The sequence below is a fragment of the Perca fluviatilis genome, chromosome 21, assembly GCF_010015445.1.
Source record: "Perca fluviatilis chromosome 21, GENO_Pfluv_1.0, whole genome shotgun sequence".
Lineage (NCBI taxonomy): Eukaryota > Metazoa > Chordata > Actinopteri > Perciformes > Percidae > Perca > Perca fluviatilis.
In genome coordinates, this window is record NC_053132.1 from 1,470,639 (window position 1) to 1,485,365 (window position 14,727).

Genomic DNA, 14,727 nt, shown 5'->3' on the forward strand with positions numbered 1-14,727 from the left:
TAATGAAGTACTACATGAATGACTTCATGCATGAAGTCATGCATGGCTTCATGATAATTCATGCACCATTATTATAAAGTGTTACCTTAATGTCTTTCACAAAAGAGACCTTAAGGTATTTGAATGGTCAGGAGCCAGAAAAGTATTTAAGATATTTGTAAAGTATTTGAGTTAGTTATAAAGTATTTAAGATAGATGTAGAGTATTTGAGATAGCTGTAGAGTATTAGAGTATTTGACTTAGTTATAAAGTATTTATGATAGCTGTAGAGTATTTGAGATAGCTGTAGAGTATTAGAGTATTTGAGTTAGTTATAAAGTATTTGAGCTAGCTGTAAACAGGTTGAGCTAGTTAATTATGTGAGGTAGTTGTAATGTATTTAAGTTAGTTTTTAGGTTTTTAAGAAGGTTGTAAAGTGATAGTTGTAGAAAGCTGCTGTGTCTTTCTGTCTGGACTCTGTTGAAATGTTTTCCTTCCTGACAAACAGAAGTGATGATCAATCACTGCCCTCTTTTGGTCTCAGAGACAAACTACAACATCTTCTTCAAGTCAAAATATACATATCAATATTTAGTGTTTGTATTCTTAGAGGTATCACACAGATGAGGGTGGACAGAATATTAGAAACACCTCGGTTTAATGGACTCAACACCAACACAATAAAGTTGCAGTGGGAAATTAGAAACTTCAATTTTAAAATGTTGCAGAATTTTCCCTCCACGACATTTGTTTTGGAAAACTGTTGTTTAATATAACATGACTGTATAAATGTGCTTGTGTATCTGGACTTTCTTAAAATACCTTTATTAATATTCATATCAAATACAGTACATTAAAAGCTACCTCTTTCTGCTTTAATCTGATTCTGATTAAAATAATTAAAAACAACCTCAATAAGTTCTTTCAGCAAGGAAGAGTTAAGGGCCGTGTGTGTGTGTGTGTGTGTGTGTGTGTGTGTGTGTGTGTGTGTGTGTGTGTGTGTGTGTGTGTGTGTGTGTGTGTGTGTGTGTGTGTGTGTGTGTGTGTGTGTGTGTGTGTGTGTGTGTGTGTGTGTGTGTGTGTGTGTGTGTGTGTTAGGATAATGTAAACCTATTCTTACCAGTGTTTCTTGATTGGGAATGAATTAATTGATTGATTATTTCAAATCAAAAGATGTTCACTGAGACAGTGGTAACATCATTAAGCTTTCTTTTAAAAATGTAAAAATAAATTATACAACACAAGATGTCTGCAGATAGTTGCCACCCATTTCTCAAGCGCTTCAGTTCATTTTTAGTTGTGTTAAGAAACGGTGAAAAGGTAAAATCACTACAGACAGTCTGTTTGCAAAAACATTCCGCTGATGTTGAAAAGTAAACTGATAAACATTTATCTCATTTTGTAGTGTCATTTTGAAGTATATGTTTGCCAGCAAAATCTTTTCAACAAGCATCATTTTAAACTGAAGTGACCGGTGAAAGTGGCTACCACACAGTTTCTTTTCTATACCCAGCTAGCAGCTAACCTGGGAAACCTTTTGAAATTGCAAAGGGAAAGCATGCATCGAGTTATATTGAATCATGTTTACTCTGTTATTAAGTAACCTACTAGGCCACATGGGCAAATCTGTTTCATGTCCACTCTGTCTCTGGCAGTAGGCTGGTTTACGCAGCAACTCCTCGAGGCACTAGTAGTAGTAGGCAGGCAGGTAGGCTGTTACCAAACAGGCTCCCTACTTCATCTTCCCGTAGACCAGTGTTAAATTGTGGTCCAACTCTGCCAGATATCCTTAGTGGTCCGCGAGCAAATGGGATGAAAAAAAAGTTGTCTTTGTTGTCGTTTTAGGGCTGTCAAAATTAAGATGTTAGCGTTACAAATAAAATTAATACAATTGTTGCAGTTACTCTGCTATTGAGATAAATTCTAAGGCGTGGATGGCGACCAGGGTATCAAATGAAACTAGAAGTTCTCATTCACATGTTAGTGTCATTCCTGACATCCTAAAAAAATTGTACTCTCCAAAGCTCAACTCTCCTCTTTTCCATCTGCTTCTCTCAACCAGCAGCCCACCTTAAAGAACATGTTACTTCTTTGGGAAATTAGCCTAGGTTATTTGTAGTCTGCGGTGTAGGTTGGTGGTCTATACATGTTGGCTTCTTAATAATTGACATCCTAATATTCTGAGAAAATAATCTAAAACATGCTGCATACCTGTGCAAATCCCTTTCTGATTCAAAGCCTACTAGCCCACTGCTACAGAAATCTGATAGTCAGCTCAGGTTGCAGTTATAGGCTACAATGAAACTGTTAATCTGGTTTACTGGTGGTGTGCCTGACCCTGAGGGGCCGAGATCCCACCTCAGCCGGCGCTCCCCGGCCCTCACTTTCATTGCACCTTGGGGCGACCCTCTGACTCGCTCGCGTTGACTCCTTGGTCCGTGTTTCAAGACGGGTCGGGTGGGCTGCTGACATCACCGCATACCCCTGACTCCTTTTACGTGAGTCGCTCTTTTCGTACGTTGTATTCTGAGTTAAACATGGATCTCACCACCGACGCCGTCCTGCCATTCCTCATTGCCAACGACATGGATAGAGCCCCCCCCCACCTGACCATTCTCCAAAGGATTTATAAAACCCTTCCCATCAGCAGCGCCAGCACCGAACAAAGTTTCAGCCGTCTGTGTTCATTAATACATACCTGTATACTCTCGTGCATGGATGAGGCCAGACTGTCACATCTCACCTTGCTGTGTGTGGAGAGGGACATATGGACATATGGACAGGGACAACGTGGCTGGCAGATTTGCCACCATGAAGGAGAGAAGGATGAAGATTTAATAAGGGACCATAATATGTATATAGTTTTGTTAGATGTATTTGTTCTGGAGGATTATTAAGCAGACAACAAAATGGTAAGAAAAAGAATCGTCATTGAGAATTTATATTTTAGTTATGAATAAGTCACTCAGAATGTTATAAATCTGTTTTACTCAAAGTTTTCATCCCAGCACCTGTAGCCTACCTATGGAGTTGTAAACAAACTTTGTGGTCAATATATATAATAGTGCAATGTTAATTATATAGTGTGGCAGTGATTGAGAACTCTTGGCCTGTTCAGCACCATCGCTGTCCATCAGCTGTCGCTGTCCGTGGTGCTGAAACATTTCTCTTGACTGGCAAACTGCTTTCTTTGTTCGTCAATAGAAACTTGTCAAAGAATGTGTCTTTTCTTTGTGTTTTATTTGACATATAGGCTTATTGGCTCAACAAGTGACACATTAGAACATGCATTCACCAGATATGTTACTGTTTTTTTAATGGTTTAATTTTAAAATGACTTGGTAGCAGAGGGCCCCATGATGAAGCTCCGCCCCCACTGTACAGAGAGTCTAGCTCCGCCCCTGAACATAAGTGTTCCTTTTGGGACAATACTAACCATCAGAAGTGGGACTATGGCAGGAAGTGGTCAGTGCACGTTAGCAGTGGACCGTCGAACCATGCAACACACACACGCTCTGAACCGTGATAAGCGAACCAAACTGCTGGATGTTTTTTCATGAATCGTGCCACCAGACTGTGTGTGTAACGCGTTGTTTTAAACGTGTAAAGTGTTGTGTGTGTGTGTGTGTGTGTGTGTGTGTGTGTGTGTGTGTGTGTGTGTGTGTGTGTGTGTGTGTGTGTGTAAGTGTGTGTGTGTGTGCTCTCTTCAGACCAAACAGGAGGAGCCCAAAGGTTGTGGGGGAAGCCGTTTGCCCCCGGGGAAAAGCCGAACACGCACGTGGACCTGCGCATCACTCACAGTGAGTAGTCCCCGCCAAAAACACTACCTAGCACGCATGCATACAATACACACAGATATAAAATAATATATTTACAATGTATTTAAGACTAAGACACAGAAAATGAATAAAGATAAGAAAAATATTAAATTAGATTTTATAGTAAATATATATTTTTTTAATTTTAACTCCTAATAAGACTGTAGAGACATGCCTAGTAGGTAGCGTATACAGCGCTATGTTTAACTCCTAATAAGACTGTAGAGACATGCCTATAGGTAGCAGTATACAGCGCTATGTTTAACTCCTAATAAGACTGTAGAGACATGCCTATAGGTAGCAGTATACAGCACTATGTTTAACTCCTAATAAGACTGTAGAGACATGCCTATAGGTAGCAGTATACAGCGCTATGTTTAACTCCTAATAAGACTGTAGAGACATGTCTATAGGTAGCAGTATACAGCGCAATGTTTAACTCCTAATAAGACTGTAGAGACATGCCTATAGGTAGCAGTATACAGCCATGTTTAACTCCTAATAAGACTGTAGAGACATGCCTATAGGTAGCAGTATACAGCCATGTTTAACTCCTAATAAGACTGTAGAGACATGCCTATAGGTAGCAGTATACAGGGCTATGTTTAACTCCTAATAAGACTGTAGAGACATGCCTATAGGTAGCAGTATACAGCACTATGTTTAACTCCTAATAAGACTGTAGAGACATGCCTATAGGTAGCAGGTATACAGCACTATGTTTAACTCCTAATAAGACTGTAGAGAAATGTCTATAGGTAGCAGTATACAGCACTATGTTTAACTCCTAATAAGACTGTAGAGACATGCCTATAGGTAGCAGTATACAGCGCTATGTTTAACTCCTAATAAGACTGTAGAGACATGTCTATAGGTAGCAGTATACAGTGCCATGTTTAACCCCTAATAAGACTGTAGAGACATGTCTATAGGTAGCAGTATACAGCACTATGTTTAACTCCTAATAAGACTGTAGAGACATGTCTATAGGTAGCAGTATACAGCGCTATGTTTAACTCCTAATAAGACTGTAGAGACATGTCTATAGGTAGCAGTATACGCTATGTTTAACTCCTAATAAGACTGTAGAGACATGTATATAGGTAAGTATACAGCACTATGTTTAACTCCTAATAAGACTGTAGAGACATGCTATAGGTAGTAGTATACAGCACTATGTTTAACTCCTAATAAGACTGTAGAGACATGTCTATAGGTAGCAGTATACAGCACTATGTTTAACTCCTAATAAGACTGTAGAGACATGCCTATAGGTAGCAGTATACAGCGCTATGTTTAACTCCTAATAAGACTGTAGAGACATGTCTTAGGTAGCAGTATACAGCTATGTTTAACTCCTAATAAGACTGTAGAGACATGCCTATAGGTAGCAGTATACAGCCTATGTTTAACTCCTAATAAGACTGTAGAGACATGTCTATAGGTAGCAGTATACAGCCTATGTTTAATCCTAATAAGACTGTAGAGACATGCCTATAGGTAGCAGTATACAGCTATGTTTAACTCCTAATAAGACTGTAGAGACATGCCTATAGGTAGCAGTATACAGTGTTCTGTGTACCACTTCTTCATTTGGTTACAACAACAACAAAAGTGCTTAAAATTGTAGAAAACCACGATGTTTACTACGTGTGATGATGTAGCCATCTTTGAAAGTGAGCTCGGGGTCCTCTGAGTTCAGACGACTTGACGAGTCGTATATATACGACCTCGGGGGGGCGTTCTTTGCAACTTCCGGTTCGTAACTCTGGAAAACGACTCGTAGATCGACTTCGGTGGACACAATTTTGTAGCGGCGTTTACCACGGAGACCACACCGGCACCGCACTCTCACATTTCGCAAAGACCCGCCCTACTTTTCATCTGATTGGCTAGAACTTGTTTCATTGGTTGGTGGAATTGGATGTTTGTTTTGTTAAACCAACAAAAAAAAAAAAAAAAAAAAAAAACCCCAAAAAATTTTTTAAAAAAAAAAAAAAAAAAAACTTTTTTTTTTTTTTAAAAAATTTCTATTCTAGACATTGAGTATGGTACGCAAGAACACACTTTTTGTGGTATGTCCATTTTGGGAATAAACAGCATTTGAAAATAGATAGTAACAAGTGTGTGTGACTCATCTTAAAATAGACTAATGTGCTGACAGAAGGTCCTCATATTTAATATCAGACACAACTTAGTCAACTCTAAGAAAAGTGTAAAAGCACCAACAGTGGTAAATTACTCTTGCAACAGCATGCTTGTTAGGTACATTAACAGTATTAAATAATAATAATAATAATAATGTATTTATGAGGGTTGGAGGAAAGATCTGACATAGTGACGCTCCAACATTGAGCCTGGTGCTTCATGCAGGACATTTGGCTGCAGGACCACTGAAGATCTATCAGAACACAGCCTCATTTCCTGAAAAACACACAAAGTTAACTTTATAAAAACTGTACTGTGTCATTAGTGCATGAAATGAATGTCTACCTGCTTATCTGTGAAGAAACAGTTACATTCTAAGGGCAAACTGCACAGGGTGATTTTATATTAAGATGGGACAATAACGCCAATAATTAGAGCTTGGTCCATTATGCTAATAGTTTATCTGAAGTTGCTGGCAGGTTGAAAATGTGCCCCAACAAACAGTAACCTATGTTAACCTGAACTATAGCATGTCATTGACAGTTTTATTAAATCATTGTATATTAAAATGGCACACACAGAGACACACAGAGACACACACAAAGAGACAGACGCACGCACAGACACACACACACACACACACTTTCCTGAGCAGAAGTAGTCTGTTCACTGGAAGTTACAACATCATGGAGGGTGGCATATTCTGCTATATTAGAAATTCATCAGAATGGAAGAAACCATCAGAATGACCACACACACACACACACACACACACACACACACACACACACACGTAAACAAACATCCGTCAGGCCGCAAGCCCCAGCAAAGTCTGCCTCTGCGTTGTGTTATTTAGGATGTTGGATACACCAGATATAACAGGGACAGGACAACAGGAGTCCCAATGGTGGTTGAGACAAGCAGAGCTCCTCATTTATTGAGACTTTCAGGAATCAAAAGAGATTATCTCACACAACCAGTTTAGAAGAACAATCTGGCCCATAAATCACAGTATTAAATAAACCTTAGCTGCCCCTCTTGGCAGTAAGCGCTAGTTACTCCGCTAGCTCCATGTGCCTTCTTAACATGAAGAACATAAATACTGGATTAAGCTAGTTCGCCTCACACACACACACACTTAGCTAGCAACTAGCATTAGCTGTGGATTTCTTAAACATTGGCTCACACTGCCCACATATTCTGTTCAGCCATCTACACAGTGAAACTTCAAACAAGTGTAATATACAAAATTGTTGCATCAACCAACCTATTTATGATTTAAATCAACATTTTAATGTTACAGTGCTCTGATACCTGGCTTTCCTTTCGGAAAACAAAAGGTGTGATGCTCCACCATACGGCCCAGCAGGCCCGGTGTGATACGTGCGAGTGGAGGAGATGCTGCGCATGATTATGGCAGCTTTCTCCCCATGCAATTAGGCTAATAAAGTAATACACACACAGACACACACACACACACACAGACACACACACACACACACACACACACACACACACACACACACACACAGACACACACACACAGAACACACACACACACACACAGACACACACACACAAAGACACACACACATACACACAGACACACACATACACAGACACACACACAGGCACACACACAGACACACACACAAAGACACACACACACTAACACACACACACACATAGACAGACACACACATAGACAGACACACACACACATGCCAAGCTTCAGTGGTGCAGCCAAGTCTCCCCTCTTGTAGCCAGGGTGACTAAGATGTTCCGTAGTAAAACCTTAAATGTTTCTCTGTACCATTGAGTAATTGAGGGAGGCTTCTCCTGAATCCACTGGAATAATTATAATAATTTATACTCTATTACAGTTTTTTCATTTGCTAAACGACAGTGGGCACAACTGGAGTCACATGTGTTAAACTCTAACTCCAGTCTGCACTACCAACAGTCACCTGATCTAAACCGTTCACATCACCTGCTAAACTCATTCACAGCAACACAACTCTTAACACACACCACAGAACAGGGTCAGAGCAGCCAAACACTACACACAATTCTCACTGAGACACACACACATACACACACAGAACACACTGAGACACACACACTGTCACTCAGAACACACTGAAACACACACACTGTCACTCAGAACACACTGAGGCACACACACTGTCACTCAGAACACACTGAGACACACACACTGTCACACACAGAACACACTGAGACACACACACACTGTCACTCAGAACACACTGAGACACACACACTGTCACTCAGAACACACTGAGACACACACACTGTCACACACAACACACTGAGACACACACACTGTCACACACAACACACTGAGACACACACACTACTTACAGTTTTTCTTGATTGCTTTGACCTGCTTAAAGAAACTGGGATCCACTCGTTTTTCATCATCACTGTCTCAGCAGAGCAGAAGACACCTCTTGCAGATGTGTTAACCCTTTCTCATTGGATTGAAACATCCCCCCCCCACACCCTTTTGCAGAACAGTTAACACAGATGTAATTCAAGCAGTCCAAACTCCATTGTTTGTGTGCAGGGTTAGACCATGTGGCCCCATAGATCAGTGTGCAGGGTTAGACCATGTGGCCCCATAGATCAGTGTGCAGGGTTAGACCATGTGGCCCCATAGATCAGTGGTTCTCAAACTTTTTCGGTCATTCCCCACTTTGGACAAGGGGGAATTTTCAAGCCCCACCTGCCCCCATCGCCCCAACACAATGCTAATGAAATACGCAACAAGCTTAAAATGTTCCAATTTATTGAACTAACAAGTTGTATCGAAATACAACTAACTATCTACATCAAATAACAGCAAATTCAAAAATAAAGAAAATAAAAGTGCAGCTGTGTCAAAATTTGTATCAAGTTCAAAAATAGAAAAGAAATAAAAGTGCCACTTTTCAATCTATTAAAAAAAGAAAAGAAGAGAAATCCATTTGGCAAGACAGGTCTATTCTCCCTGCATTAGTGGCTGAAAGGAGCCTGTTTTGCATTGCACAATTTCGGGGGTGATCGGTCTAATAAGCGGCAACACACAGCTATAAGGACGTTTTTTTGCTCTCACACGTGCTGCATTTATAGTCACACACGCACACACACACACACACACACACACACACACACACACACACACACACACACACACACACACACACACAGTCCCTCTCTTATCTAGTGGAGGTATGGCTGCAGCCTGGAGCGTCCTAAGCTGTCCCGTATCATGCTGAGGCGTATCCAACGGTAAATTCAGAGGGTCAAAAATACAAAATCAAATTATTTTCCAGATTGAGTCACGGGTAAATCCATGGGCGTCAGTTTGGTTTGAAATGTGCTGGACAGAGACGCATTTGGAAGTACATTTCCAGAAGTGCTGGGTACAATGACGCATTCATTTTTTTTTTTTCTCTTTCGCGCAGGTCATGTTTGAAAGACGCAGTCCTGTAGCTTACTAATGAATAAAAACCTGGTTTAATGTACGTAAACAATGATCAATGATTACCAAATTTCTCTCTCATATTGCTCCTCATAACCACAGAAAACTGTCTCCCAACGGTTCTCATGGGCTTTATAAGTCCTAACATAAAAAAGCTTAACGTGGTTTAATGTACCTAAACAACGATCAATCACCACATTTCTGGTTAGATTTTTTGACAATTTTCAGTGGTTATGAGGAGCAATATGAGAAAGCTCACAAGCTTTTTCCTCGTCATAGGCGCCAATAAAGAAGAAAATGTTAATGTGAGATAAGTTATAATCGTTGGATTTCGGTTTAGTTCTTTTGACAGGCTTAAGTGTTCATTACAAGATATGGCCATGATAAATGTGGTGATCATTGATCGTTGTTGAGGTACATTAAACCACGTTAAGCTTTTTCACGTTAAGCAGAATGTTCCGACAGGCAGCGTGGTGCAGCCAGCGCAGCAGCAGAGGGATGTGGGGACAGAGGTTGCTGTGGATGTTTTTGGCATCTTTCGCTCAAGAATTATATGTATTAGTAATAAAGTATTAAAGTACTAAAATATTTTAAAGTATTTTATTCCAGACGCCAGCTTTTATTTTGAAAAGTAGAAGCTCAGGGATGGCACCAGGTGGGTCGGCATGACATGGGACGCTCCAGGCTGCAGCCATACAGTCTTGGTCTAGTGGGGGGGTTTTTTTTTTTGGGGTTTTTTTTTTTTTTTTGGTTTTTTTTTTTTGGGGGTTTTTTTTTTGTGGGGGGTGTGGTTTTGTGGGGGGGTGGTGTGTTTTTTTTGTGTTTTTTTTTTTTTAATTTATATTTTTGTTTTTTTTTTATTTTGGTCTAGTGGTAGAGGTCTTGGTCTAGTGGAGGTCATGGTCTAGTGGAGGTCTTGGTCTAGTGGAGGTCATGGTCTAGTGGAGGTCTTGGTCTAGTGGAGGTCTTGGTCTAGTGGAGGTCTTGGTCTAGTGGAGGTCTTGGTCTGGTGGAGGTCTTGGTCTGGTGGAGGTCTTGGTCTAGTGGAGGTCTTGGTCTAGTGGAGGTCTTGGTCTAGTGGAGGTCTTGGTCTGGTGGAGGTCTTGGTCTGGTGGAGGTCTTGGTCTAGTGGAGGTCTTGGTCTAGTGGAGGTCTTGGTCTAGTGGAGGTCTTGGTCTAGTGGAGGTCTTGGTCTAGTGGAGGTCTTGGTCTAGTGGAGTCTTGGTCTAGTGGAAGTCCTGGTCTAGTGGAGGTCTTGCTCCAGATTCCGGGAGATTGGATCTCATTTGCAGGCGTCAAGGAGCTGCTATCAATATGCGGGAGACTCCGCATATTGATAATTTCCAGAACAGTTGGGATCTCTGGATAAAGATATAAAGGCATAAAAAGGAAAATTTCCTCCCGTTTGGCGCTCCCCACCTGTCAGGTCTCTATTCCCCACCAGTGGGGCGCGCCCCACACTTTGAGAACCGCTGGGTTAGAACATGTGGCCCCATCGTCAAGACAGAAGAGACTGAGTTTCTATTTTCTTTCTAGTTTCTATAGCTATTTCTAATACTCTACAGTAGTAGTTTATACTTTACTGTAATAGATTTTATTTTGGTTTACATGTATTTTGTATAATATTAACAGTATTTGAGTTTTCAGCCACAGTTTGAAAATAAGAATCAATGGAATCAATAAAATTTGCATCAAAGCATTTTTGATTCTATATCCCATTCTTTGTAAGAAGGCAAATTTGACAATAAATGGCTCTGGCATGAAAGCTACATCCAGTAATAGGTTACAATAGAGATGGATAGATGGATAGATGGATAGATGGATAGATAGATAGATAGATAGAGATACTTTATTTATCCCGAAGGAAATTAAGGTGTCCAATAGCTTATACACAACATACATCCACATAGGCACACAGACATATGACATCCAAGCAGACATACTACATAAATACAAAGAAAGATATCAATAGTGTGCCCTTACAGTAAAGTTTGGTTGTAGCATGTCTAAAAGAGCGGTGTGGAAAAAATGCAGAAAGGTGCAAAGGTATCATAGTGCAAGATAGTGCCAGTGCATATTCTTTATCTATTCAAGTACAACAGGCAACAGAATATATCAAAAATTAATAATCATTACTAGGGCTGTCAAAATTAACGCGTTCATTTTTGCGTTCATTTTTTAATATTTAACTCGTTAAAAAAAATTAACGAAATTAACGCAGCTGTGTTTGTTTACTTCATGTGGCGGCTGAGAAACGTAATACGTCTCCATAAGAGCATGCGGCGCTACTCTAGGAGGGATTTACCTGATTGAAGTAGGCCTACGGGCCAGTCAAGAGTTGAAACATGGACCAGTAAGATCCCAAAAGAGAAAAAAGATGATGGGCCCTATCTTGCACCCAGCGCAATTGCCTTTGTACACCGACGCATGTATCATTCCTATTTTGCACCCGATGCACAGCGGACTTTTCCCTCCACAGACGCACGTCGGTAAATTAGGGAATGTATTTGCGCTCCTGGGGGCGGTTCAGCAAAAAGAGGAGGCGTGTTCAGGCGCAAACGTTACGTAGTCCTATTTTGCAGTTTCAGAAAACAATTCCACCACTGACCAGGAAAAACCTGGTCTAAAGTCAGTGGTGCGTTATTCAGATGCTATTTTAGGGGCGCATGCTTGGCCATAATGTAGCGTGTGCACAACGCGCATACACTTCTCTCATCTAAATGGATGCAGCAGTTCCCATTTTTGCAAACCATACATAATTACAAAGGAAAATATTACTGAAAATGCGCTTCATGTGTTTGGATAGATCAGGAGGCACTTTACAGTACAGTCCTCAAAAAGTCCCAGCATTCTTTGTGGCTTGTTGTGATTTATACATTTCCATGAATCATGGATGTGTTGACGACATAAATGAGGAAATATTAGAGGACTTAAGGAGACGTGATGTTGAACTACGGTGGGATTGGACACTCCGGCGGAATCTGGTGAATCTGGAGTAATGCGCGATGCGCTCCTGGTGGAGCGGGTGGACGGAGATAGAGAGGGGGGGGAGAGGAAGGGGCACAACAGGAGCAGGTGGTGGGTTTGGAGGCCCACGCTCCATGGCTGCAGCAATCCTCTCCAGACTTGAGGAGATGCGCCCGAGAGGCCGCAGCAACATCGCCACCCAGCCAAGACGGGCATTTATTACTTTACCGCATCTCGCATCGGCAGCTCCCGCTGGCGTGCGCCAGGCAAATCCGCCGTCATAATAGCAATCCGCCATGGAACAAGCGCCCTGCTCTTAAAGGGAATGTGAGATGACGCTCTGATTGGTTATTTTCACGTTACGCCCAAACCACACCTAGCTACTCCAGACCAACCCATTTTAGATTTGCGTCGGGCGCAAGAGTCATTTATCCCGCGGGTATCATAGCAACAGCGGCCGAAATCCGCCCACAAAGCTACTTGCGTTTGGCGTTTCATACTTGCGTTTCAGATCGTTAAAATAGGGCCCGATGTGTTAGAATCCAGAAATGAATGAGCACGGGCTATAAACGGGACCGAGTACTAGTTCCGACATGTTGTTTCGTCAGGAGAGATGCGCCACCGGTAAGCTGCTGTTTCGCTACATTGAGCTGCGGTTTAAGTTAGCTTGTCTGTTGCTCTACTGCTGTGCTGCCGATATGTACGTGCGCGATTTGTTTGCTTGATAACTGTTACGTTGGTCACGCTGATAAAACCTTATTTGCAGTCTGATGTTTAACGCTGTCGACTCGATAGTATCCGTGACTATATTCCAGTAAATGTTTGAAATTGGTGCGTCTCACTGTCACACAAGCTACTTCCTGGTTGCGGTGCTGGAAGGGAAATGTAGTCAATCGCTTTACATTGGTAATGGATTGCTGTGCACAGCGTCGCTATCTAAAACTACACTCACTGTTTTCACTTTAGGCCAACATACACCTTTGTGGTTTTGGGTTACTGGTTTAATGTGTAACATTGATATTGATGTGCATTTCTGTGTTTAGATATATGTGCTTTGCTTAGTCATTCAGATTAAACACTATGTATATTATAATATTTATGATATTAAGTACTGCCTGGATTGTAATTTATATTCTATATATATATATATATATATATATATATATATTTATATATATATATATTTGTATATTATTCAGAATATGGTATATTAGGTATGTGGCTAATATTGGGGGTGGTGACAAAAATCTGCTCTCAAGTCGGACAGTTTCTAGCCGTTTCAGCAGCCTTCAGCAGGACTAAATAAGCCAAATTGTTGCTGCTGTTGTTCTGAAAGATATTAAACATTCTGAACTTAGCAGAACCTTTCCTTGTTTGTTTTTTCTTCATATCTGCAAAGTTAAGTGATTTAGCATTTAAATATCCATTACTACAAGCTTCAGTCTCAATTTATTTTAACTACAGCAAAATGTGCGATTAATTAGTTAATTTTTTTTAATCGATTGACAGCCCTAATCATTACTTAACTATACATAGACACTCATTATGTAAATGTATGCCCATACAGACAAAAGGACAGCATGGTGTATTGACCATACAGGCAAGCTAGCAAAACATGACAAGCAATGGTGCACTGATTCACACTGAGTGCTGTATTCTGTATTCTGTATTTAGTTGTCCACTGTGTAATGGTTGATTGGAAGAGCTCATAAACTTGTTTGCAAGTTGTGTTGTTTGATGGCAAAATTAGCTTTAAGAGCATATTTTAAATGTTTTGGCACGGTTAGAGCCTTTTGCAAACAAAATGTGTCATTTTGACCATGAGTGCCACTGTTTCGGCCTGTGTGTTAACTGTTTTGAAAATGTGGAGTTTGAGTTGACTACTGCATCAAAGTAATCAAGAAAAACCGTAACACAATTCACAAAACCACACACCCAAACGGCAAAATACCTCATATATATATATATACTGCAAAATGAAGCACTGCAACCAAAACTACATATAGTATTATCAAAATCAAATGTTTGCACCACATGGTGCACACTTCTTTCATGTTACCAGATTTTTGTCTAACCAACACTGTTGGGCATAATGAAAAGCACTCTCATTTTTAGTGTGCTTTGTCATCATACTATAATAGTTCAAATTGTAGAAAATTCTTCAGATTGTTCACATGCACAGAAATATTTACAGATACACACACAAACACACACACATGCTGTTGAAACATTATTATTTTTTATTTTTCACCAAACAAATCAGTGCAACATATGCACAGCAGATATATTTACATTGGACTGAACAAAAATATACTCACAAAAAACAGTTAA